This window comes from Echinops telfairi, unplaced genomic scaffold (genome assembly GCF_000313985.2).
Source record: "Echinops telfairi isolate 266 unplaced genomic scaffold, ASM31398v2 ScPeMD7_23;HRSCAF=83, whole genome shotgun sequence".
Lineage (NCBI taxonomy): Eukaryota > Metazoa > Chordata > Mammalia > Afrosoricida > Tenrecidae > Echinops > Echinops telfairi.
This window is the reverse complement of record NW_022103920.1, coordinates 58,879,045-58,902,833: the sequence shown is the minus strand read 5'-3', so window position 1 is coordinate 58,902,833 and position 23,789 is coordinate 58,879,045. Positions and strand designations below refer to the sequence as shown.

Here is a 23,789-nt window from a genome sequence, read left to right as displayed (position 1 = left end):
TGGGCAAGAGATCATCTTGTCCAAATTTTAAGTATTGCAAATGATACATGAAAGTGTTTAATGTTAACGTTCAAAAAAATCTATAGATTTGGATAAATGTACCTTTACGAGTATTTATTGTCTTTTAATTATTAGATCATAAGATAATCAGTTAAGTTTCCATGATTGTGGACCCATGTGGATATGTGCTAAACTTCTAATTATGGGGTCTCCTCCTGTCTTATAGATGGGTAGAGTATTGGTGATTTTTCTATTAACCAAGTTAATGAGCCCTGATTTTAGGAAATAATCAATCAAACGTTGGTAAGTACAAGTGTTTGTTGTTCAGAAGTTAATTTATTCACTATAAAGTAGATTTTTAGTTCAGCTAAATATGAAACATAGAGAAATTAAATAAATGATACTTAACTGTTTAAATAGCATTGTTTTCTCTATTTTTTTTTAAAACTAGGCTTGATTTTAGGATCTGTCATATAATGTCAGGCTTTACCCTGGAGCACAGACCTGAAGCTGTGTCGGCTCCAGAGGAATGCTAGATGATTGGAAACAGGAATAGCTGGGGGAATACCAATCTAGTGAACAGCGCTGAGCCAATTAGACAGAACAGGTTGACTTGAACTTCAAGAGAAGGCATCGAACCATGACTAAGTCCTGTGGCATGCAGAAAAATAACATCAATGGCGATGAACTCCTTTGGTAGTCCTGTGTCCATAATATGTAACTCCATAAAAATCCTCTTGGTTTGGCATTAATAGTGGTTCTGTTTTTTATAATGGCATATCTCATTGAAAACACTGCATTTAAAGATATCAACCACAAAACTTGAAAATCTTTCCTAACATTCATTAGAGTTATAATTAGGAAGTTCTCATGGGAAAAAGTAGTTTCTCATTTTAAATCCTGAAGTTTTGACAGGATTTGGTATAAGGTTTTATTTCGCTTGTAGTCCTAATGACTCACTGCATTCTTTTCCCCAGAACTTATCCCCTGCTTACCCTCGGAATTTTCTCTCATGTAGACACAAGCCTGGTGAATCAATAAACATGACTATTTTCATGAACAGTGATTAGTTCAATTTATTTAATGCCATTGGATGTCCCTGCCTAGTCTACAAGTTTGAGAAAAATTGACGTTCCTAGATGTTAAAAGGTCAATTGGATTAGACTTTTTTTAAAAAAAGATTACGTTCTGTAGGTTGCCTCATGAAGCTGAACCTGGGACACTCTTGCAGTGGGGAATTAGAACTTTCCTCATTGTACAGATGGAGGCAGCTAGAATAAATAGCTAATTAATGACTTGCCCAAGTTCACACAAGTAAAGAGCCGGGAGCTAGATTTGTGACTCTTGCACAATCCATTAGACTGTTTTCATCTAAATCATCATAGTAGAATTAAATATAATTTATATCTTTGTCATAGCTATTTAATGACTAAGTCCTATTTACATAAATGTTTTGGCATTTCCCTGCCCTCTGGGCCATTAAGATAATATATTTTTATCATTTTAATTATTATAAGCTTCTAAAGTGTACAAAACAAATTCAGAAATGAAATAAAATGAATAAATCTAATTTTATTAGGATTCGGAATTAGAAAATTTTCATTAGATAGTATAGCTGTTCATTATATATAGTATTTTTTTTAATCTCTGTATTCCTATTAAGGAGAACACAGTCATGTTCTTAACAAAGATACAGTCTGGTTTCTTTAAAATAACAATTGTGTAAAAAGTTAGCAGAACTGCATAGATGGTTAGTGTGTTAACGTTAATTCCTCGCAGATCTGCAAATAGACACCTGTTTATGATTGCTATTGCCCTACTGTCTTGAAAAAGAATCCACATTAGGATAGTCTCCAGTTAAATTATCTTCTCTCCAGGAAAAAGATCTTGCCTTTAAAAAAAATGAGGAGAATAATACCTTATCGTTAACACCATTGTGAAGTAGGCACAATTTAGCTCACGATGGCCTTCTCTTTTCTCTTTAAAGTATTTGCAATAATCTACCCTCTAAAATGAGAGATCCAACATCATCTTAGGACACTCCAGCAGTTTTCCCTATGCGAATTAGTGTTTTATGCCTTTAATCTATTTTAGGACAAATGATTATGAGACACTACTGAAAATAGCAATTTAGTATGTTGAAGGAATCGTTGTATTATGTTGTTCCTCCAAGCCATTCAGAAACCACTCCTGGAGATTCTTTGTTTATTGCATGTTTTATGGATATCAGAATTTGTGTCATCTTTCGCTATAAAAAATAAAATAAAAAAAGGCAGATCCCCAGCCCATAGCTTTTTACTGTTGACTTTTGTGCTGGTCTTTCCAACATGATGTACCCGCCATGCACAACCACGAGTCTTCTGTCCGTGTAGGCTCGAGTGTTGCAATGATGCAGAACAAGTTGCAGCAGAGCTTCCAGGCTAGAGCTAGAATGCACCAAGAAGAAAGGCCTGATGATACATCCCTAAAAATCAGCCAGTGGAATTCCTATGGACCATAATGGTCTGATTCAAACACAAGCTTGGGGTTGGCACAGGAGCAGGCAGCCTTTCCTTCTGTTGTGCATGGGTTGCCCGCTGTTGGGGCCTAGCTGCCCTGACAACTAGCACCAGCAACAACGTAGAAAATATGTCTCATGCTTATTTAGCTAGTGAGCCACCTTCTGCCCGTAAACCTAGGAGTGTTTTCAAAGTAAGCCCTCAAGAAATTTATCATTAGTCTTTTTGTAACTTCATTTGTACCCACTAGATTTTTATATGCTGAGAACTGGATTAAGCCAAACCAAGGCTTGTAAGAATCCACTTGAAATTCACATTTTCATTTAATCTGTGTTGTGAATAGGTAGAGGTTTACTTTTCAAATCATCAATTTTGAATTCAACAGCTTTAGCTACTTAACTTACCAAACACCCTGGTTGTTGTTTTTGTTTTGGGCGGGGTGTTTCTGGAATGATGCAAAAGCAGATACCTACACTTTATCCTGGATTACTGGTCATACTACAGAACAGTGCTTCAGTGAACATGGGTGCGCATCTGTCTTTTTGTACTAAGACTCTTACTTCTTTAGGGTAGATACCCAGCAGAGGGCTTACTGGGTCCCTGGAGTTTCTGTTCCCAGGTGTTTCACATAGCACCATATTGTTTTCCACAGCGGTTGCACATTTTTCACATTCCCACCAGCGGTGGGTGGGAGTTCCAAATTCTCCGCACCCTCTCCAGCATTTGTTATTTTCTGTATTTTTTAATGTGGTTGTCGTCTGTGTTAAGTGAGCTCTCATTATTGCTTTGATTGGCTAATGATTGTGAGCATTTCTTCCTATGTTTTTTGGCAACCAGAATGTCATCTTTGGTGATTTGTCTAGTGGAACAGATTTTTAAAGCTAGTATCCTAGGTGTTGCATCCTAACGATAAGCTTACCTTCCACAGTGGAACATAAATCCATTTATTTGTTTTACCGTTAACTAATGATGAACAACAAGGGACTGCTGTATGATTTAGATATGCATTTTAGAAATACCACATCACGGAGAAAAAATTAGATATTTGTCAATCTAAACACAGGGTTCATGCTACATTGGAACAATATTGTAGTCATCCAGGCAGGAAATGCTGGGTGCCTGACAAGGGCCATAGAACTGTGATGTCAGAGGTACAGTTCAAGAAGTATAATTGCCAGCACCTGTTGGCTCATAAGGTATGTGGTCAAGAGGAGAGAAGGAAATCTCTAGTCAGTCAGGTTTCTAGAGTGATCGTTGGGGTTATGGTAGTAGTAGCTTTATGAAAGATCGGGAATACAGACCGTAGAACAGTTTTGGACAGGGGTGAAGAAACTGTGTTAATATTTTGGAACATGTTCTAGAAAACATCAACCCAAACCCTTGAGATTTGCATGTCTGGAACTCCAGAGAGCAGTCCCAGCTGTTCTTAGGACTTTGGATCATGACAAAATGTGAACGCACCTGGGGAGGAGGTGGAGGCAACATTTAGGATTTGGGTTGCAGAGACGCCTCATTGCCTAGGAGAGGAGACAAGGAACTCGGACCAATGGTGAATGTGGTAGCCGGTTTGGTGGTAGCCGTGGGGGTGGAGGGGGTACTAGGGGGAGGCTCCAGGGACCCCGAGACATTAGTGCTAAAGCCCGGATGGCACTGGAGACTGTGATATCACAGTCAGTCTTCGTGTGGTTAGTTGTCTGTCAGTCTTATTTGTCCGCGCAGGGGTGGGCCAGCAGCCAGCGGTTGCCGAGGTAAGGCCATAGAGAGCTAGTGGAAGGAGAAGTGGCAGCAGATTTTGGGGTGTCTGGAAGTAGAAGGACACTAGACGTTCAATGAGTGTTTTTAGATGGACCCCGGAAAGAACTGAAGGCCAGAGGGGCATATTTGAGAGACCAACAAGTTTCAGTATATAGAGAACCCTGCATTGGGATGGGGGATGGGGGAGCAAGGGCAATCCTTCAGCTGTGTAGTACTGGCTACATAAATGTTTTCTTGTGCCTAAATATTTAAGTCTTAAGAGTTTCCTGGCCATGGTGATGCGCAGCTTACCGTGAACAATTCCTTTTTTGTTACCTATTTTAATGTTAACCTGCTGGATTCTTCTTTCTAAGATCGTTGTTAAGGAGCCCTTGTAGTGCTATTGGGTAAGTGTTGGGCCGCTAAGCACAAGGCAGAGATGGTTCAAACCCACCAGTCCTCTCTGCAGGCAAAGATGAAACTGATCAGTGTAAAGCTTGATAGCCTGGGAAACTATGTAGAGTCCCTGTGAGCTGGAATTGCCTTAATGGTAGTGGGGTTAAGATAGTCATTAGATTCCTACCCGAGGTCTCACTTTTCCCACGGCGAATAGTTCCATTTGGCTTGAAGATCCCCTTTCTTCTTGGCTTCCCTGCTTCCTTTGACTGGATGTGACCACCCAGCCTCTTCTTCCTGTAGATTGAAGAACTTACTAGTGAGAAGCATATGGTCCTCCTGCCCCTAACGGGCTTCAGCTTAAAAATTCAATCCTTGCAACAGCATGAAATAAAAAATGCGACAGAGCCTCCTCTTCTGAGTCCCCATAAACAGCTGTGCATGCAGCTCTACCCAAAACAGACAATGTGCACAGATGTGTTTATGGAGAATAGGCGGCTCGAGTGTGCCCAGCGTCTTGTTTTCAGCTTCTCACCACCGGGAGGATTCCTTTTCATTTTCAAGGAAGAGGTACATTGTGGTAAGCAGTGTTTTATGGCCCATAATAAAAAACCCTTGTAAAGACCATTTTTTGACCAAATGAAGCTAAGTGTTCCTTTCGGAGTCCCGTTTGCTCCTCTCCCCCTCTGTGTTGGAATGCACACAGCTCAGCATTAATGGAGAGCATAAGGGAAGAATGTCACAAATCCTTGCTCATGTTTGTTAAGCTGGGAAAGCAACCAAAATTAATTAGGTAAGGAAGTTCATTAGCCATGCTTTTCCCTCTTCAGCAGTACGTTCTGAATATATATGTTGACTCGGGAGAGATTCATATTGTGTTTCAGAAGATGCAGTTGTCATTCCCGTGCGGGCCTCCTAGAACTGTTTGAGAGAACTTTAGCAGTTAGAAAACGGAAAACTGTTGAAAAATCAGTTAAAGCTCACATATAAGTAAAAAGCAATGTAAAACATCTTAGAAAGTTAGGTTATTTATAATAAAAGAAACATTGTAAACTACTCAGCAAATAATAGTGACAATTTCTAAGGACCCCCTCAGAGCTAAGATGCTCACCATCTTTCCACTTTCAAAATTGTGAGCTGGGAATGTGAAAGTTGAGTTAATGAAAACAATAAATATTTTAAAAGTCATGTCCTCATATGCATTCTCAGTTGCGTTTTTTCGTTTAATAAAGGATGTTGGCGGAGACCAGAAGCTGTCTTTGCACCTGGGGACATCGAAGTCTGCCTGAGCTTACAGTATGGTCAGATGTCATTGCTGAGGGTGGGCACCAGAACCGTTTCTTGTGTTATTGGCATCCATTCTGTACTTGGCCCCCAAGTTGGTCCATGTGGAAGTAGTTTGCTTATACATTTCCAGTCAGAACGTCTTTGTCCTTGCACCTCCACGTGGTAAGCATTCAATAAGTTCTGAGAGAGAAACCTACTAACCCCGAGTCAGGATCATGGCCTTTTCCCTAAAGAAAGACTGAGGGCTTTGGTTTTAGTGAGCATGTCCGCTGTTTGCCAGGAGCAAACGTCATTAGGCTTTGCCTTCATGCACAGCTGTAAACTAGTGATGATTCATTAAATCAAGTAAAATCAACAACCTTCGCAAGTAAAGCAACTGGCACGATTCTGTGGAGAAAAAAAGTGCACCGCCTTCCCTTTCCTTAAAGAATTGATAGCGTAGCTTAACAGCATTTGACAATTTGAAAAAATAAAAATAAACCCCCCTTTATTATCTTGATTCTCTACACACAGGCAGAACAGAATTCGTCTTGAGTTTTACCAATGAAAGGTTGGGACATGCCAATCGGTTGACTTGTAGTGGCTACCTGGGAATGGAACTTAGTCCGTAGCACTGGGTTTAAGAGACCACATTTTGATGTGATTATATGAAATTAAAATAATATTAGGGGACTTGGCCAACAGTACAATCCTACAGCCAAAGATGACTGAAGAAGAAAATGATTTGATTTTTAGAACAGTTCCTCTTCGGGATGGGACAGAATATATGACTTATTCACATTCGTACCTCTGCGATGTGCTCATTTCCTGGTCTCCTGACTCACTGGGCATAGTTTCTAAAAGCATTCTGAGTAGAAGCCGTAAAATGAAAAGGAAATGGCCTTGATTGTTTTCATTCCATGCTTTAATGTTCATAGGCCTGGATATATTATATTTCTCAGGTAACGAACCAAAGATCTTACCACACCCATGACGATATCTTAGAGATTATGAAATCGGAGCCTCTCTGCCCTTCTCCTGTACTCCAAACTATGTATTGGTTCCTGATGGCACCGCTTGACTGCTAAGCGTTGGAGGTTGGTGGTTTAAACCCACCATCTTTTCCACGAGAGGAAGGCGAGGCTGTCTGCTCCCGTCGAGAGTTCCAGCCACAGAAGCCCTGTAATAGGACTGCTATGAGGTGGAATGGACAGGACGGCAGGAGGCTTGCTTTTTGAGTTGTATCGCTTGGGACAGCATTCCTCCATAGGAGGTGCACCTGAGTTCCTTTTTAAGCTAGCAGATTCTGTAGCCATGTAGTTTGAACGTTTATTCATTCAGGGGTCTGTGAGTCCAGTTCTCTCTGGGGAATGCGTGAGTGGCAGGCTGTGCTCTCACGACATTGGGTTGGCACTGTGCTCAGTGGATGAAGGCGGAGGAAGTCCACGGAGTTTGCTGAAGCCACATTGGCTAGAGGTGGGCTTTGGAAAAGGTGTTCAGGCAGGAGAGTGACCGAACAGGAGCAGGTTTGCATGTTAAAAACCAGACTTGCCAGAGAGGAGAACATGGACTTAAGAAACGAGATCAGTGGGGGAAACTAAATACAATAAATATAAGGAAGAGGGGGATGCTTTCAGATTGATGTGGTGGTGATTGTCCAATGCCCCTTATATGACTGAACGATTGAACTACTCAGTAGTATGATATGTACATTTTAAAAATCATTTTACTGGGGACTCATACAGCTCTTATCACAATCCACACATACATCCACTGTGTCAAGCACACCTGTACATCTGTTGCCATCATCATTATCAAAATATTTTCCTTCTGCCTGAGCCCCTGGTATCAGCTCCTCTTTTTTTTCCTTCCCTCTCCCACGAACCCTTGATCATTTATAAATTGTTATTATTGTTTAATGTCTTACACTGACAAATGTCTCCCTTCACCCACCTTTCCATTGTCCATCCCCCAGGGAGGGGGCCATAGGTAGATCATTGTGATCTGTTCCCCTTTCTCCCCATACCTTCCCCTTACTCTCCTGGTATCACTACTCTCATTAGTGTGATAAACCTGAAGCGTTTATCTGTCCTGGATTCCCTGTGTTTCCAGCTCTTAGTACCTGTGTACATCCTCTTGTCTACCCGGATTTGTAAGGTAGGACTTTGGGATAATGATAGTGGGGGGAAGCATTAAAGGACTAGAGGAAAGTTGTATGTTTCATAGGTGCTATACTGCACCCTGGCTGGCTTGTCTCTTCCTTGTCACCCTTCTGTAAGGGGATGTCCAATTGTCTACAGATGGGCTTTGGGTCTCCACGCTGCACTCCCCCCTCATTTACATTGATATGATTTTTTGTTCTGGGTCTTTGATGCCTGATAACTTGATCTCATCGACACCTTATGATCACACAGGCTGGTGTGCTTCTTCCATGAGGACTTTGTTGCTTCTCAGCTAGATGACTGCTTGTTTAACTTCAAGCCTCTAAGATCCCAGACGCTATATCTTTTGATAGCTGGGCACCATCAGCTTTCTTCACCACATTTGCTTATGCACCCATTTTGTCTTCAGCGATTGTGCCAGGAAAGTGAGCATCACAGAATGCCAGATTATTAGAACAAAGTGTTCTTGCATTGAGGAAGTACTTGAGTAGAGTCCCAGTGTCCTTGATACTTAACATATAAATATATGTACATAGATCTATATCCCTATCATTATATATAAATATATTTACATATGTACATGCCTGTATTTAGACCTCTATGAATGTCCTTTGCCTCCTAGTTCTTTCCTCTATTTCCTTTTACACACATCTTGTCCCACTATCATGTTCAGCCTTCATTCAGGTTTCAGAAATGGTATGATATGTAAATCATGTGCCAATAAAGCTGTTGGATAAATAAATATAAGGAAAGAAGAAGTCCATACTCAGTGTAGACCTCAGTGGTATAGGAGCTATTTGGGGTGTGGGTGGGGTGGGGCAGGTAGGGAAAGACAGAATTTTAGTGTAGGACCCAGAAGAAAACTTGAATCAAGTGGAGAACCACACACCATGTTCTGAGAAGTAAAGCTTTAATATTGTACAGGCATCCATTTTCCCCCAAATAACCGATAAAACAAAAAAAAACCCAGAATGACCCTAGGGAACAGTGGGGAGCTGCTCCTGTGAGTTCCCGAGACTGTAACTTCACAGGAGTCAACAGCCGTCTTTCAGTGAGGAAGTGGGAAACTCAGTGAACTGCTGCTAAACTTAGTCCGAGGAGTAACGTGTGAGATCGGGAATGTGCTATGAAGAATGGAGGGAGGAAAGTTGTTGATTGGATTTTTTTCATGTATTCTAAACCTTTAGTAATTAAGAGAAGTGCTCCAAATAAAGCCAAACTAAGAAGAGTAAACGTTCAGAAACAGGTTGAAATAATTTTGAACCCAATACAAATGGCATTTAATATTAGTGGATTATTTAATAAATGCTTAGAAATGTATGGCTAAGGTATAGAAATAAAAACAACAGTACACAACCATTAACAATTGAGCAGAATTTTATTTTTTCACATACACGTGACATGTGAAAAGCCAATTCCCAAAGACTATACACTAGCATTCCACTTATAAAACGGGGAATAACTGCCCGTTTGAGTATATTTTGATACCCAAATATACGGAATTTAAATTTTTTTGCTAAAGGTGGGGAGGATAAAAAACAGGTAAAAATACATCTTGGTTTTGGCCATTGCAATGAATGTTAAAAAATAGAATAAGATTTAAAAAGTCAAAGTTCTCTGAAGCCAAGGTATCATTTGGGAAAGTTGAAATCATGGGAGATGATGGTGAATCCAGGCTAGAGAGAATGAGCCAGGCCCTGGGTGAAGGTAGAGAAGTTACAGTGGACAAGAGAGATGAAGAAGGAGAATGTTTTGAATACTAATGGTAGGAGTGTGTGGAAGTCTCGATAGATATGGGAATTAACTCCACCTGGAAAGGTCAATTGGCAAAAAGGAAAAAGAGAGTGTCAGATCAGATCCCATGGGTAATAAATGAAAACTAGTGTTCTAAGTAGATTTTCATTACTATACTTTTAGTTACGGTAGATTTGTTAGAATAAGGTTCAGCTGCAAGTTAGAGAGTACCTGGTGGAAAGATGGCTTTATATAAGGACATCATTGTTTGGTAGTGCTGTGGGATAAGTATTGGGTTACTAACCAAAAGGTTGGGAGTTCAAATCCAGCAACTGCTCCAAGGGAGAAAGATGGGGCTGGCTGACTGCTCCCGTAAAGAATTACAGTCTCAGAAACCCTAAGGAGCAGTTCTGTTCTGTCCTACGAGACAACTATGAGTCAGGATTTATTAGCTGACAGCAGATTATTGTTTAGATAAGTAGAAGGCTTTTAGGTAGGCCTCTCCAGAGTTCATTATTCACTGATTTTGTCAACAACCCAGGCTCAACTCTCAGGTTAAGTGTGCTGATACTGTGTTCTCTAAATGGTGCAAGCTGACTTTTACAGCTGCAAGTTCATGGCCTCTAGAAGTAGCATTCAGTATAGATGTAGGTGGGGGCTGGGAGCTAAGCAGGAAGTATAACATGATCTTTCTCCTGTGTTTCTGTTATCAAGAAGGGAAATCTTCCCCAGAAACCTCCAGCAGACTGACCCATCAAGCTCAGTGGCCAGGATGAGAGCGCATGTCCATGTGCTATCTTCATTGGCTTGGACTAATTCAGTGTGTCTGCTACAGCAGGCAAATAACACGCTCTACCCTGTGCAAAACGTACTTCTCTAACACATTACCTCATTCGGAGAGAAGGGAAGTATAGAGTGAGGGGAACATTCTCAAAAGAAGGAATTGAGAGGGCAGATGGGGAAAGATGAAATGATATTTTGCCCCAACACAGCCATTAAAAAGTCAGAGTTAATTTTTTTTAATAGAAAAAATTTTGTTAAAGTTGGGAAATGGTTGCAATGCCTTGTTAAATGGCTTTAAATGGGTCACAAACCAGCACATGCACAGCAGTGACCATGTGGGTCATTAGACCCAACCATTTAGGCACTTGTACTTTGTCATTTTCTTAATTGTTTGTGCTATGCTGAGTTTGTATCCTGCTCTGAAGAAGTTATAATTAATATTGCATATTTGGAGTTTCAGTTCCTGATGACTTTCCACAGTAGGTTATTAATAACCATCACGATGAGGTAATGATTCCTTATTTCAGTTCATCCATTTAGTCACTACCTCGTCCCTTAAACAATAACATTTCCATGCTTGGTAGAAATTGATTGTTATATTTTCATTTCTAACTGGTCGAGACTGATTTTTTAAAATTTATTCAGCATTATCATCACTTCCAGGAAGCATAATATATGGATTCTTTTAATTCTCTCTTCAGAATACATATTTTATTAATAAAGCTTATACACGAAGCCATATTTATTATGCTTTTATCCAGTTGCCTGGAAGTACTGAGACTAGAAGGCCATCATCTCCAATTATACGCCTTGCCTTTGTTTCTGCTAAGGGGCCGTGGTTCTGTGTGCCCTGCCTTACTTTCCTCATTCACCTGGTACAAAGATGGTCTTGGGTCTTGGGCCTCGGGCAAAGCTAAATTCTTCTTTTCTCCTTGGTAAACAAAGCTCTCGAGTGACTCAGCTCATTTCCCACGTATCTTGCTTGCTTTGAATTCGCCAATTAACTCATTCCTGGTGCCTTGGAAGTTTTAAGGAGCCAGAGTTAGCCTCCTCTCGCTTCATCTTAAGCACTTCCTCAACGAAGGCTATTTATTTGTTTTGCTCTCGTGGTTATGGATGAAACATTCTTTGGGTATTGCTAAGGACCAAAGGAAGAAATAGGGAGAACCAGTTTGCAAAGCAGTCTTTGAAGCCATTGTTAGTGCTGTGGACTGATCTGTCGGAAGTTGAAGGCGCTCTTATCCAGTGTTGAAGTAGAGTAAAGGTCATGTATCACTGCAGTCAGTTGGTGTGCTAACTCACCGCACAGATGCTCCCTCAGTGCAGAGGGAGGGAGGTGAAATCGCTAGTGAGAGAATCCACCTCATTGACTGTCTAGGACCTGACCATGCCTTTGCTATTCACGACTTCGTTGCTTAAGAAGCCCTGTTGGTAGAATGAGTTACATGGGTCAGCAGTTTGAAACCCACCAGCTGCTCCACAGGAGAAGGTGAGGCTCTCTATTTCTGTGAAAATGTACAGTCTCAGAAACCCAAAGAGGTTATCTCTACTCTGTCTCATAGGCTCACTATGAGCTGGAATCCACTCCGTGGCAGTGAGTTTGGCTTATACAGACAGCCGCGGGGTTATGAATATCCAGTGTACAGATAACTCACACTTGCCCGTCCATGTTATATAAGCTTGTCCCCACTTTGAAATTATTGGACCCATGCCTACCACCACTTGTGATTCTCCACAGTCACTTTCGTTTGCTGCACGTGCACATTTTAAATGATTGACAAGACTTCTAGCATTTTTTTGCACTAAAGGGAGGCTAAAAACAGTATGCCCGTTCCAACTTACTGACGTACTCTTGTTAAGGAGTTACTTAAGTGGATCTCATTCATAACCTTGGTGACTGCTGCCTGTACAGTAATATTCTATCACATTTTATAAGAAGAACATGATTTTAAAAGAGCTACCCCTCATTATTGTCAATAACCCTCATCCTTGCATATGAATCCCTTTGTGTATAGATTCAAGTGATACTTTATTGTAATCATTTTCTCTACCGTCATTTTAAGATACTGCTACTCGTATGGTTTTTAAAGACCTTTGCTAACCCTAACACTGTAGTGAATATGGATGCTTCATAGTAAACAATCCATTATGAAAATATTTCAGCTGAAGCGGTAGCAAAATTGAACAATCTGGTTTGTCCATTATAAGGAGACAAGGGAAGTGGCTATCCTTGTTTATAAGTCGTGTATCTCCTACTTTGAATTTTTAAATACAGAAACATGGAGCTGATCTCTCTCACTTTCTAATGGCCACTAAGTTGATTCCAACTCATAGCGGCCCTATAGGACAGGGTAGAACTGCCCTGTGAACTTCTGAGACTATAAGTTGATGAGTTTTTTTAATAGTACATAATCCACATATCATATAACTAATAGTTCTATCAGAGAGACTATAAATCTTTATAAAGAGTGGAAAACCTCATCTTTCTCCCTGGGAGCAGCTGATAGTTTCAAATTGGTGGCTTTGCAGTAGTGGCCCAGCGCATAACCCACTAAGCCATGAGGAGCCCCTGGCTGGCACAGTGTTAAGCACTGGTCCAGGGGTTGCAAATTTAGATTCACCCAGAGGCACCTTGGAAGACAGGTCTGATGATCCGCTTCTGAAAGGGCACAGCCTTGACAAACCTGCAGTGTGCAGTTCTACTTGGCACACGGGGGTCTCTGTGAGTTGGAATCACTCACTGACAACAAACAGTGTGCATTTTTTATGCTCACTCATTAGGTATGTGATTATATCATTCACTAGATATATCCCAGTACAGTGATACATCCGTTGTCGAACTCAATTCGTTCCAAAGCCAGGTTCAAATACTGAAAAGTTTGAGGACTAAACAGAAATAATAGAAAGCCAAATAATTGGTTGTGAGCCCCCAAAATATCACTTATAAATTCCTGTTCCCAGGACTTTAACATAGCTAACAGCCCTCGTTTTTGGAAATAACCCCTAAGACATCTAAACACAATAAATATAGTACATTAACAGCAAAAGTGTTTTTTAAATGCCATACAGGGGTGTAGTAACTCACTAACAAGCACTATTGAGTGAGAGCGACACTTACACTGAAGCCTGACCCCTGTGTGTCCGTGGTGAGACTCCAAGCATGACTCTCAGCCTGGGCAGGTTCCTTCAAGTCACGTTTTCGGTTCAACTATCAAGCAAAGTTACAAACCCAGAGCAGGTTTTTAATAGAACTTTGCTCTTGGAGTAGTGGAAAGTTCAAGCTTGGAGCTAGCTGTTGGACAGCCGCGGTATCCCGGTATTCAGAAGTGATCGTTAATGCCCTCGTCATCGTGTGTGCAGTGTGTAACATGGTGTTTCTGGTAGGTTTTAGAACTAATGATCACTTTAGCTTGTTTATTGTAGTTGGAAATAGGATCCAATGATGAAAGTTTTCTCCACTAGGAAAGCTTGAGGAAGTAGACTGTTTTGTTTTGAAAGAAATGACAGGATCTGCTCTATGGCACTTCTAAAAGAAACAACTATTAAGGCTTTAAAGATTTCTGGTAATCAGACTAATGTCTGGTGTCTTTTAGGGGAATTGCCACGGGCAAAGCCACACCTAAAATTGCTCCAAGCCAGACTTCATTCCATCATGGTGTCTTGTTGAAGCATGCTTCCAAGTCACATGGGTATAGAGCGAAAACACCAAGTGACTGTGTTTATCACAGGTAGGACAGGTGTTTTACTCTTTATACTGAAATTCTGTATTATTAACATAAAAGATTTAACATAACATAAGTTAACTTGTATTTAACTTAAAATGCCTTAATTGGCAGTATCTATAAGTTCCATTGCATTGCATCACCATGAGCACTATGATTCCATTTAGATTAAAATCTTGAGTAGCTAATTTGAACGTGCTACAAGATACTATAAATTGAGATAAAAAAACAGATAATAAGCTGAGGTAGTTAATTTATTGTGCCAACCTGGCCGATAAACATATGTGGGGTTAATTGAAGGGCAGAGGGATAAAAGGCTCGGTGAGCCTCGCCTTTCTAGTTCTCAGGTCTCTTGCTTTCTGATGGTCGGATCAGGGTGCAGCTGCCTTTGCCAATTCCCTGCTTTAGCTGGCAAGGCTCACTTCCTGCAAGACATCCCTGAGGAGAAGCCACATGGACCTACCCCGATACAGCCCTGGGTGCTAGAGCAGCCGTGTGGAGACTCCTGCCAGCGCTGAGATGCTTACACATTCACTGATTCAGCTTTCCTCCTGCAGTCAGCATCATTGCATCTGTTTTGTGAGCCTTTTGGATTGGTGTTGGACATATGGGTTAATGTTGGACTTGTGAGCTTGGGCAGCACTGGGTCGGTATGTTTTCTTGATGCACACTTAACCTTTATATAAAACTCTCTCTTATACATGAGTTTCTGTGGATTTGTTTCTCTAAAGTACCCAGACTAACACATAAGCTTAAGTTAAGAATCCTTTGCAGTGTCTGATCAAAACGTCATTCATGATTCTAAAGGAAAGGCATTTTCCCCCTCCCTTATGTTATAGATTCATCTCACTACCATTAACTCGTAGTGACCCTGTAGGACAGGGTAGAACTGCCCCAGTGAGGTTCTGAGACGGTAACTCTTAAGGGAGTAGAAAGGCTTGTTTTTCTCCACCGAGCAGCTGCTGACCCTGGAGTTAAAAGCCCAGGATGTAACCACTACACCACAAGAGCTAATAGTGACCCATTCAGACAAAGTAGATCCACCTGTTTGGGTTTCCTAGACATTTAAATCTTTTAGGGAGCAGGCAGCTTCATCTTTCTCCGCTGGAGTGACTAGTGTATTCAAACCGCTGATCTTGCGATTGACAGCTGAATCATAAGGCATGACACCAGCAGGGCCATGATATGCTTTATCAGCGGAGCCCCTAGGAGGACTAAAGATCTCACCTAGGTCACCATACTTGGTTACTGGTTCATGGGAGTGATCTTTTCACAACCTGTTGTGAATTCCAAACCTGTGAGTGGATTCCAACCCATAGTGACCCATGAACATCCGAACAAAACACTGCCCAGTCCTGCGCCATCCTCACAATTGTTCCCTATGCTGAGCCCGTTGTTGCAGCCACTGTGTCAATCCGTCTTGTCCAGGGGCTCCCTCCTCTTCACTGCCCCTCTACTTTACCAAGTACGATGTCCTTCTTCAGGAACTGGTCTCTCCTGACAATATGTCTAAGTATAGAAGGCGAAGTTTCCCCATCTTTGTCTCTTTTCATGGCCTAAAAACACCCCGAACCCACTGCCATCGAGTGCATGCCAAATCAGAAGTTTTGGTCTTCCTATCTAAAATGGAAGAACCTGTGTTTACTTTTAATGGTATAGGAATCGACTCAATAGCAGTGGGTTGGTTTTGGCATGTTGTAGGAAGCATTGTGATTTCTTCATTATCTAAAATAGAAAACAGGCCTTATTCTTGTTTGTGAGCTGTGTTCCTGACACAGCTGACTGTACGACCTTTGATTGGGTGTTCCAGTGAATGGAGGTTAGAAATTGAGAGGTTTCCCACATCATCCTTACTACAGATCCGTAGTTGCTCATTAGCCTAACACTAAATTGAATTAACTTTGGTGAATCATGAGATTTGTGGCAGTGGCTTTTGAAATTGTTAATTAAAAGCTCACTAATTCATAGTTGTAATTGTATTTTGAAATGTAGTTTAAAAATAAACCTGTTTGCTTAAACCAGAAAAATTTTAAATAGCCTAATAAAGTCTAGCCATGTAATAATTTTTATATAGAACCAACTTTCCAGGCATCTACAAGTATGATTTGAAACCATGGTTGCAACAGCGAGCTAAAAAAACATGAAAGGTGAGGCACAGGACCCGGCATTTGTTATATTGTGCATTGGTCACAGAGCATCAGAGCCAATGTGCTGCTCCTAATAACATGGAATCAACAGGAATGTCGTCGTCACAGGGTGCACTGTGCTTTAATATGCTAACAGTTATTTTAATCTACACTAGCCGTTAAATAAAGGAAAACTAGACTTGTTGTATAATCCAAAATATCACAACAAAAACTAATAATGATGATGATGTTACGTCTCTGGGAGGAAAACCGCATAGCCACTAACAATCGTATTGTTAAAAGAAAAAAAAAACTGGGAGAATTTTGTTGATGTAGGAAATATTCATAATGAGTTGTTAAATAGTTAAAGGCACAAACCTTTTTATTTGTGGTAGTTACATAATCTGTTGTCAATTTGAGATTTACGAGTGAAGGGGTGGAGTTTAGCCTGTCAATCAGGCTGCAGCTTGATGACCTCATTTAGAGGTGCTAAGGAGATAGATAGCTCACTGGAGGCGGGACACAGACTCAATCCCTGCAGACATTGCAGCTGACAAGACACATGGAGCTGAGCTGGAGGAGCCATGTAGAGACCCCTGCCAGCGCTGAGATGCTTGTACCGCTGCTGGATCCACAAGACTCTCCACTCACTGGCCTGTCATCTTCCTGCATTCGGCGTCTTTGAATGTGTTCTGTGAGTCTGAAAAGGAATTTATAGATTGGTATCAGATATATGGGCTAATATCAGACTTATAGACTTGACCTGGACTGGGCTGGGATGTTTTCTCAATATTCAATTGTTCTTGTATATAAAGCTCTTTCTTATATGAGTCTCCCTGGATTTGTTTCTCTAGTCTACCCAGACTAACACACTATTCTAGTGAGCTTATGTAGGCTTTCCAAGGCTGTAAATCTCTGCAGGGAACAGAGAGCCTCCACTTTCTCCCTTGGAGCATATGGTGAGTTTGAACTGCCAACTCTGCAGTTAGCAGTCCAAGTGTATGTAAAAGGGCCACAAAAGAATATTTTCAGAATCAGAGCTCATTTTGTTTAAATATGTGTTATATTTATGTATTCCTATACATAAGAAAATTTGTGTCATATTTAAAAGGCTAGAATAATGCACAAAAGTTATTAGTTATTAGCCAAAGTGTTCTCTCATCTCTGGTAGGATTTTAAGTGGCTTTTGTTCTTTTTATTATATATTTTTAAAGTTTTAATATACATGAAGCATATATCAATTTCATAATTAAGATAAATATAATCTAGATTAAATAAATACAAAATAAAATATGTGGAGTTCTTTTTACTATGTAGTTAGGCTTTTTATAAATTTAGATGAGCCATATTACTAATCATTTAGCTCAAATCGTTGACTTTTTATTTTGATAATTGGTTGAACACTGAAACATGAGTTTGTTAGGTTGGGTTGACTAGAGAAACAAATCCAAGGACACTCATGTGTTTAAGAAAGTGCTTTGTAGATCAGGAAAACATCCCAACCATGTCCTTCTAGTCCACACATCCTTCTTCAGACTCTCGCAGCCATATACAGTGATGCAGAATGCAGGAAGATCGCAGGCCAGTGTGTGCAGAGTTGTGGATCGGTGTCAGCAAGACTGGTCAGCAGGAAGGTGAAGGTGGGGGGGGCAGGTTCCAAACCCTCCTATGAGAAGGCCACGCCCACAAGGAGTCACAGTTAGGCCACACCCTAATTGGTGAGCTGGAATCCACCCCTACACTTTTTTATCTCCAAATTGATAAGAAATTATGTAACTACCACAACGAGCCAAGCAGATCTATTTTTCATACTACTTTTAATGGTCAGTGTTTAGAGTATAGGAGACTAAGGATGACGAACTGGCCTGGCGTTACTCTAGGTTGGTCCTGCTTTTTAAGTACAGGTTGTGCTCCTGTGCTTCCAATAAAGTCTTGCTTGCCCCAACAGAAAACTATTTTCTTTACTATTTCACGATTCCTTTTCATACTCCTATTTATGTATTGCAAGTCGTTTGGTGTGCAGTGGTTCTCAAGCCTTGAGGCCCAGTTTCTGCCTGAGCAGTCTTTTCATCTTAGAAAGTGGAGAAGGTGTCATAACTGCTATTTCAGGATATACATTAGGTAGATCCCCAAAGACGATTCCAGTGCACCCACAGCATGTTGTCTATCCCCCTGCTGTGTTTGTTCATACTGAGAGAGTTGCGCCAGCTTCATTGTCTTACAGATGTTTATGAATCTGTGCCACTCGCCCCTGGAAAACACAGCCCTTATCTTGGCAATAATCATCCTATGGTTACTGTTTGTTGAGTACTGCCCATCCATTACCACTTTGTATCCTTTGCACTTAAACTTCTTAACATGAAAGTAAAAATTTCTCTCTTTGTATTATAGATGAGAAAATGAAAGCTTTGGTTTTAAACAAGGTAGGATGTGGAAAAAGAAAGCCCAACTCAAGGAAGAACTAACCACAATTGTAAACCAATAGCCAAATATGGTAACTTCTATGAGGATAGGCCTTGATTGTCTACCTGATAAACAATCACAACCTTGTGGCCCATTCCAACTCTAAAATTCATGATGCTCCCTAATTATTTTTCTAATTTGTACCAGCAAATTTTCTCTCTTGTATATACCATTTTCACTGTATTTATGGTTGGAGGTGGAGTAGGGCACTTTTATTAGCCCCACCTTTGGAAAGTCATGTTCACGGTCTTAAGTTCCTACGTTCAGACACAATTTATGAACTTTAAATAGTCTAATTTTGTTAACTTATCATCTAGGAGATAGCTGTGTATATATATCTGTGATGCATTTCAAATACCAACAGAGTCTGCCACGGTGGACAAGTTTCAACAGAACTTCCACACAAGACGAACGAAAAAGCAAGGTCTGGGTATCTACCCAAAATCACCCCGTGGAAACTATGACTGTGTCACAAGTTGTACATGTAGAAGCAAAGTGGCATATGTGTTTTGCTGTGTATATTCTTAGCAACAAATTGCAAAAAAAAAAAAAAAGGCATGTATAACAGCAGAATGTTCCTGCAAGAGAATGCTAGAAGACGGCATTGTTTCATTCTTTTATATATAAGGTGGGGGGATGGCTTGGAGGGGCCATATCTGATCTCCTCTGGCTTCCCTATGGCCACAGGGCTTCCCTATCTCCACCCTCCATCCTTCTTTACCTACTTTGACATAGACCTGTTCCTGCCTCAGCATTCTGCTTCATTACTGGGTTTGATAATCCGTTACAGTGATCACACGGAACTCACTGACAAAATTCACAATTATGGGGGTTTATTAGGGAAGTTAACAGGTAAGGATCAGTGAACAGGAAGGATACATACAGTCATTGGTCAGGGCAGCACCTCTCCTCAGCCAGTAGCCAAGTCTCTCTCCAGTCCTCAGCCTCTGTGGCCCAGGAGGCCAGCCTGCTGCTCTGCCTCATGGTCTCATAGGCTTGGCGATGCTAAGCTGTTGTCTCTTGGTCTCAGCCTGGCCCCTTTGCTCTGTCCCCTGGTCTCCATGCCACAGCCCCTGATACCTCTGGACTTGACCTCTGCCTCTTCAGAGATCTTGAAGTGTTTCACTTGTGGCTCTTCTTCCAGGGGTCTTCCAAGGGAGTTAGTTCTCTCTGTTCCTGCTTCTGAGATGGCTCTTAAATGCAAAGGAGTGGCTTTGATGGAGGTGTGGGTGGCTTTTCTCTTTCAGGAGACCATGCCCCCAAGGAAAGAAAGGATGGTGACTCAGTTCACATCCTCAACTAAAGTTGAGATTGAACCCCTTCTTCATCCTGTTCATTAACTTGGCAGAGAATGCTGTCTAAACTGAGATTGTAGTCATGGCCATGGAAACCAGAATTTATAAGACACCACATAAGGGATAATGGCTAGAAGGGTTATATTAATTGACTACATTTCATAAGGTCTCTGTGAGTCAGAGCTGATAATTCAGTGGCAACCAGCACGAAATTAGGAAAAGTAATTTGCTCTCTAAACTTTCACCCAAACTGTAACACAACATAAATAAAAGAAGATAGCGCATTGGCTCATTTATTGCCTGCCTGCTCTGTGCTGGTAATAACAGTATCAACAATAGCTTCCATTGATTGGATGCTTACCCCAGTGCTGCACCTATGAAATAGGTTTGCTCTTTCCCACTTCTTGTTGTTAAGGTGCGGTCGAGTTGGCTCCAACACCGAGTCACTGCTGGACAACAGAAAAAACACCGCCTGCATCTGTGCCAGCGTCACAACCATTACTTCGTCTGAGCTCATTATTCCAACAGTTTGTCTTATCGGGCGCATTGAGCAGCTTCCTCTTTGTCACTGATTCTCCTTTTCCAAGCAGGATGTCTTTCTCCAGGGGTTGGTCCCACTGGTAACATATCCAAAGTCTGTGAGATGAAATCTTGCCGTCCTTGCTTCCAAAGAGCATTCTGGCTGTGCTTCCTTGAAGACGGGTTTGTTTGTTCTCTGGCAGCCCACGGTATAGTCGCTGTTTCCACCAGCACTATCATTCAGCAGCATCAGTTCTTCTCTGGTCTTCTTTCTTCATTGTCCAGCTTTCACATACATGTAATATGACTTAAAATACCATGACTTGGAACTGTATTAGGCAGGGCTCTCTCGAGAAGCAAAACCAGGACATTTATGATTATATGAAAGGATAAGTTGATATCGGAATATAACAGCAAATTAGTCCATATAGCAGTACAGAGAGCTCAGTCCAACTCACTTTCGTGGGCCAGTGAACACACTGAAGGCCCTTCCAACTCGCACAGCCTCTAGCCCAAGGCCAAGGAAACAGACAGTGGGAACATGAAGGGTTGAGGTGCAGCAGAGGCCAGGAGCACAGCGTGGTAAAGCAGGCCACGGTGGATCCTCGGGGTGGAGCCATGCAGGATGGCTGTCTGGAAGTGTGGTATCTGGGGTGGTGTCAAGACAAGTGGAGTCAGCCCACAGGCAGCAGATACTACGGCAGGGTGGAGCAGTGTCTTGCTATATGGAACAACACAGAAGTTGAATTGTTGAACCAGGGAAGTGGTCCGTGGGCCAAATGGAGCAGAGCACTGCATGGCCCACAGGTAGTGCAGCACATGTGACGAGGCAGGACAGCTGGGTCGGGCAGCACTCTGCTCGGACTACTCCAGAGAGCCATTTAATCTCAGTTGCGCCTCCAAAGAAAGTCATCAAGCTGCCGCCTGATTGACAGTTAAACTCTGCCCATGTCTTCGTACAGGTGCCATGTTGGCACAAAAATTCCGAACTATGAGACACCTTAGTTCTCGAAGAGACCTCCTTGCTTGTGGATGCAAACAGATTTGCTCAGTGCAGTACGTCGTTGGATTTCCAGACTACTGCTGCCATGGATTTTTGATTGTGGATCCAAGTGAAGTCCTTTGCAACTACCCTCTTTTCTCCATTGGTCCAGCTGGGAGGGATTTGTGTCCGTGACGTTGAGCTGTAGCCCATGCTGACGTCTCTGATCTCCATCAGTAAATCCTTCGAGTCATAGCGGCTTCCAGCAAGCCAAGTGTGTCCTTTGCATATTGAAGGTTATTAATGATCCTTCCTCTAATCCAGTGGTCCTCAACCTTCTTAATGCAGTTCATGTTGTGGTGATCCCCCCAACCATAAAATTATTTTTGTTGCTACGTAATATCTGTCATTTTGCTAGTTAGGAATCGGGCGACCCCTGTGTAAAGGTCGTTCAGCCTCTAAAGGGGTCACAACCCACCGGTTGAGAACTGCTGCTCTAATCCTAATGTCCAATAAATCTTTGTGTACAAAGTCCAGTTTCTCAAACTATCTAGTCATCATACAGATTGAAGGAATATAGTGACAGTGTATACAACCCTGACCCACATCTTTCTTGATTTCAAACTGTGCCATATCCCCTTGCTCTGTGTGAAAGACTGCCTTTTGGTCTATGTACAGGTTCTGCGTGAACACGATGACGTGTTCTGTAATGTCCATTCTTATTGATGTTTTCTATAGTTTGTTATGCTCCGCACAGGCCAGTACCTTTGCACAGTCATTAAAGCACAAGTAAACATCATTCATGTATTCTCGACTCTCAGCCATGATCCACCTGATCTCAGCAATGATGCCTCTCATGTCATGTGTTCTGCTGAATTCATCTTGACTGGCTGGCTGTTCCCTGTCGATATACTGCTGTAACCACTCTGTGTTAGTCTAGGTTGACTAGAGAAACAAATTTATAGACACTCATGTGTATAAGAAAGAGCTTTATATACAAGAGCAGTTGAACATTGAGAAAACATCCCAGCCCAGTCCAGACCAAGTCCATAAGTCCAATATTAGTTCATATGTCCTATACCAATCTATGAAGCCCTCTTCAGACTCACGAAACATGCAATGATGCCGAATGCAGGACGATCACAGGCCAGTGGGTGGGAAGTCTTGTGGATCTAGTGGCATTATAAGCATCTCAGCGCTGGCAGGGTTCTCCACATGGCCTCTCCAGCTCAGGGCACTAGTGTAGTTCCATGTGTCTTGTCAGTTACACTGTCTCCCAGGGAGTGAGGAGAGAGTCTCACGGGGAGTGAGCCCAGAGAGAGCGAGTTTCTCCTGCCCCCAAGGAAGAAATACACGAGTTCCTAGCATCCTCCGAAGAAAGCCATGCCCACACAGAGGCCTCACTTGCTATATCCTGATTGACGGGCTAGACTCCACTCCTACATTCGTAATCCTCAAATTGACAACAGATTACCTAACTACCACACATTCTTAAATTATTTTCAGTGAAATTTTACTTGAATATGATGCTACTGATATTTTTTTCAGTTATTTCCCACTTCATAAATGACTTTTATGGTTTTCTACATACATTCAGTGAGCTACTAAAGAAGTGCACCAAGAAATTTGAATCTAGGTTTCCATAATCTAGCTAATTCAAGGCTTTTTCTCTTCATAGCAGTATGGCTTTGGGCTAGTTATCTAACCTGGTCCTGTGTGTCAATTTCTTGACCGTGTAAAATGACAATAATGGTGTTAACTTCCCTCAAGGTGGTGTGATGGATTAAATGACTTGGAATAGCACCTGACACATAGTGGCTGCTTAGCACTTAGGTATTTATAAAAATAATAAGTACCATTAATAGTACTACTATTACTCACTGGGTTTCAACTTTCAAAATAACTACCAGACAGTATAGAAGTGTTCAAAGCCAAAAGTATCCTCGCCTCACTTGTTTCTGCTTTCTCTCCGTAGCATCAACCGTTTGGTGTTTTTCTTTCCAGAACATTTCCATTGCCATCTCAAGCTATTTTAAAGTTGTCCTTTTGTTAAAAAATACAGGCGGAGAGTGAAACATTTTTGTAGTGTCCTTGAAAATGAAAGAGTGG

General features: G+C 41.5%; 1 protein-coding gene across 1 annotated transcript in view; it reads left to right on the top strand.

The window, feature by feature from the left end:
* The window catches only part of CDK6 (cyclin dependent kinase 6), a 252,077-nt gene that overhangs the window by 95,404 nt on the left and 132,884 nt on the right, over positions 1-23,789 (top strand). The gene's annotated exons all lie outside the window — the stretch shown is intronic.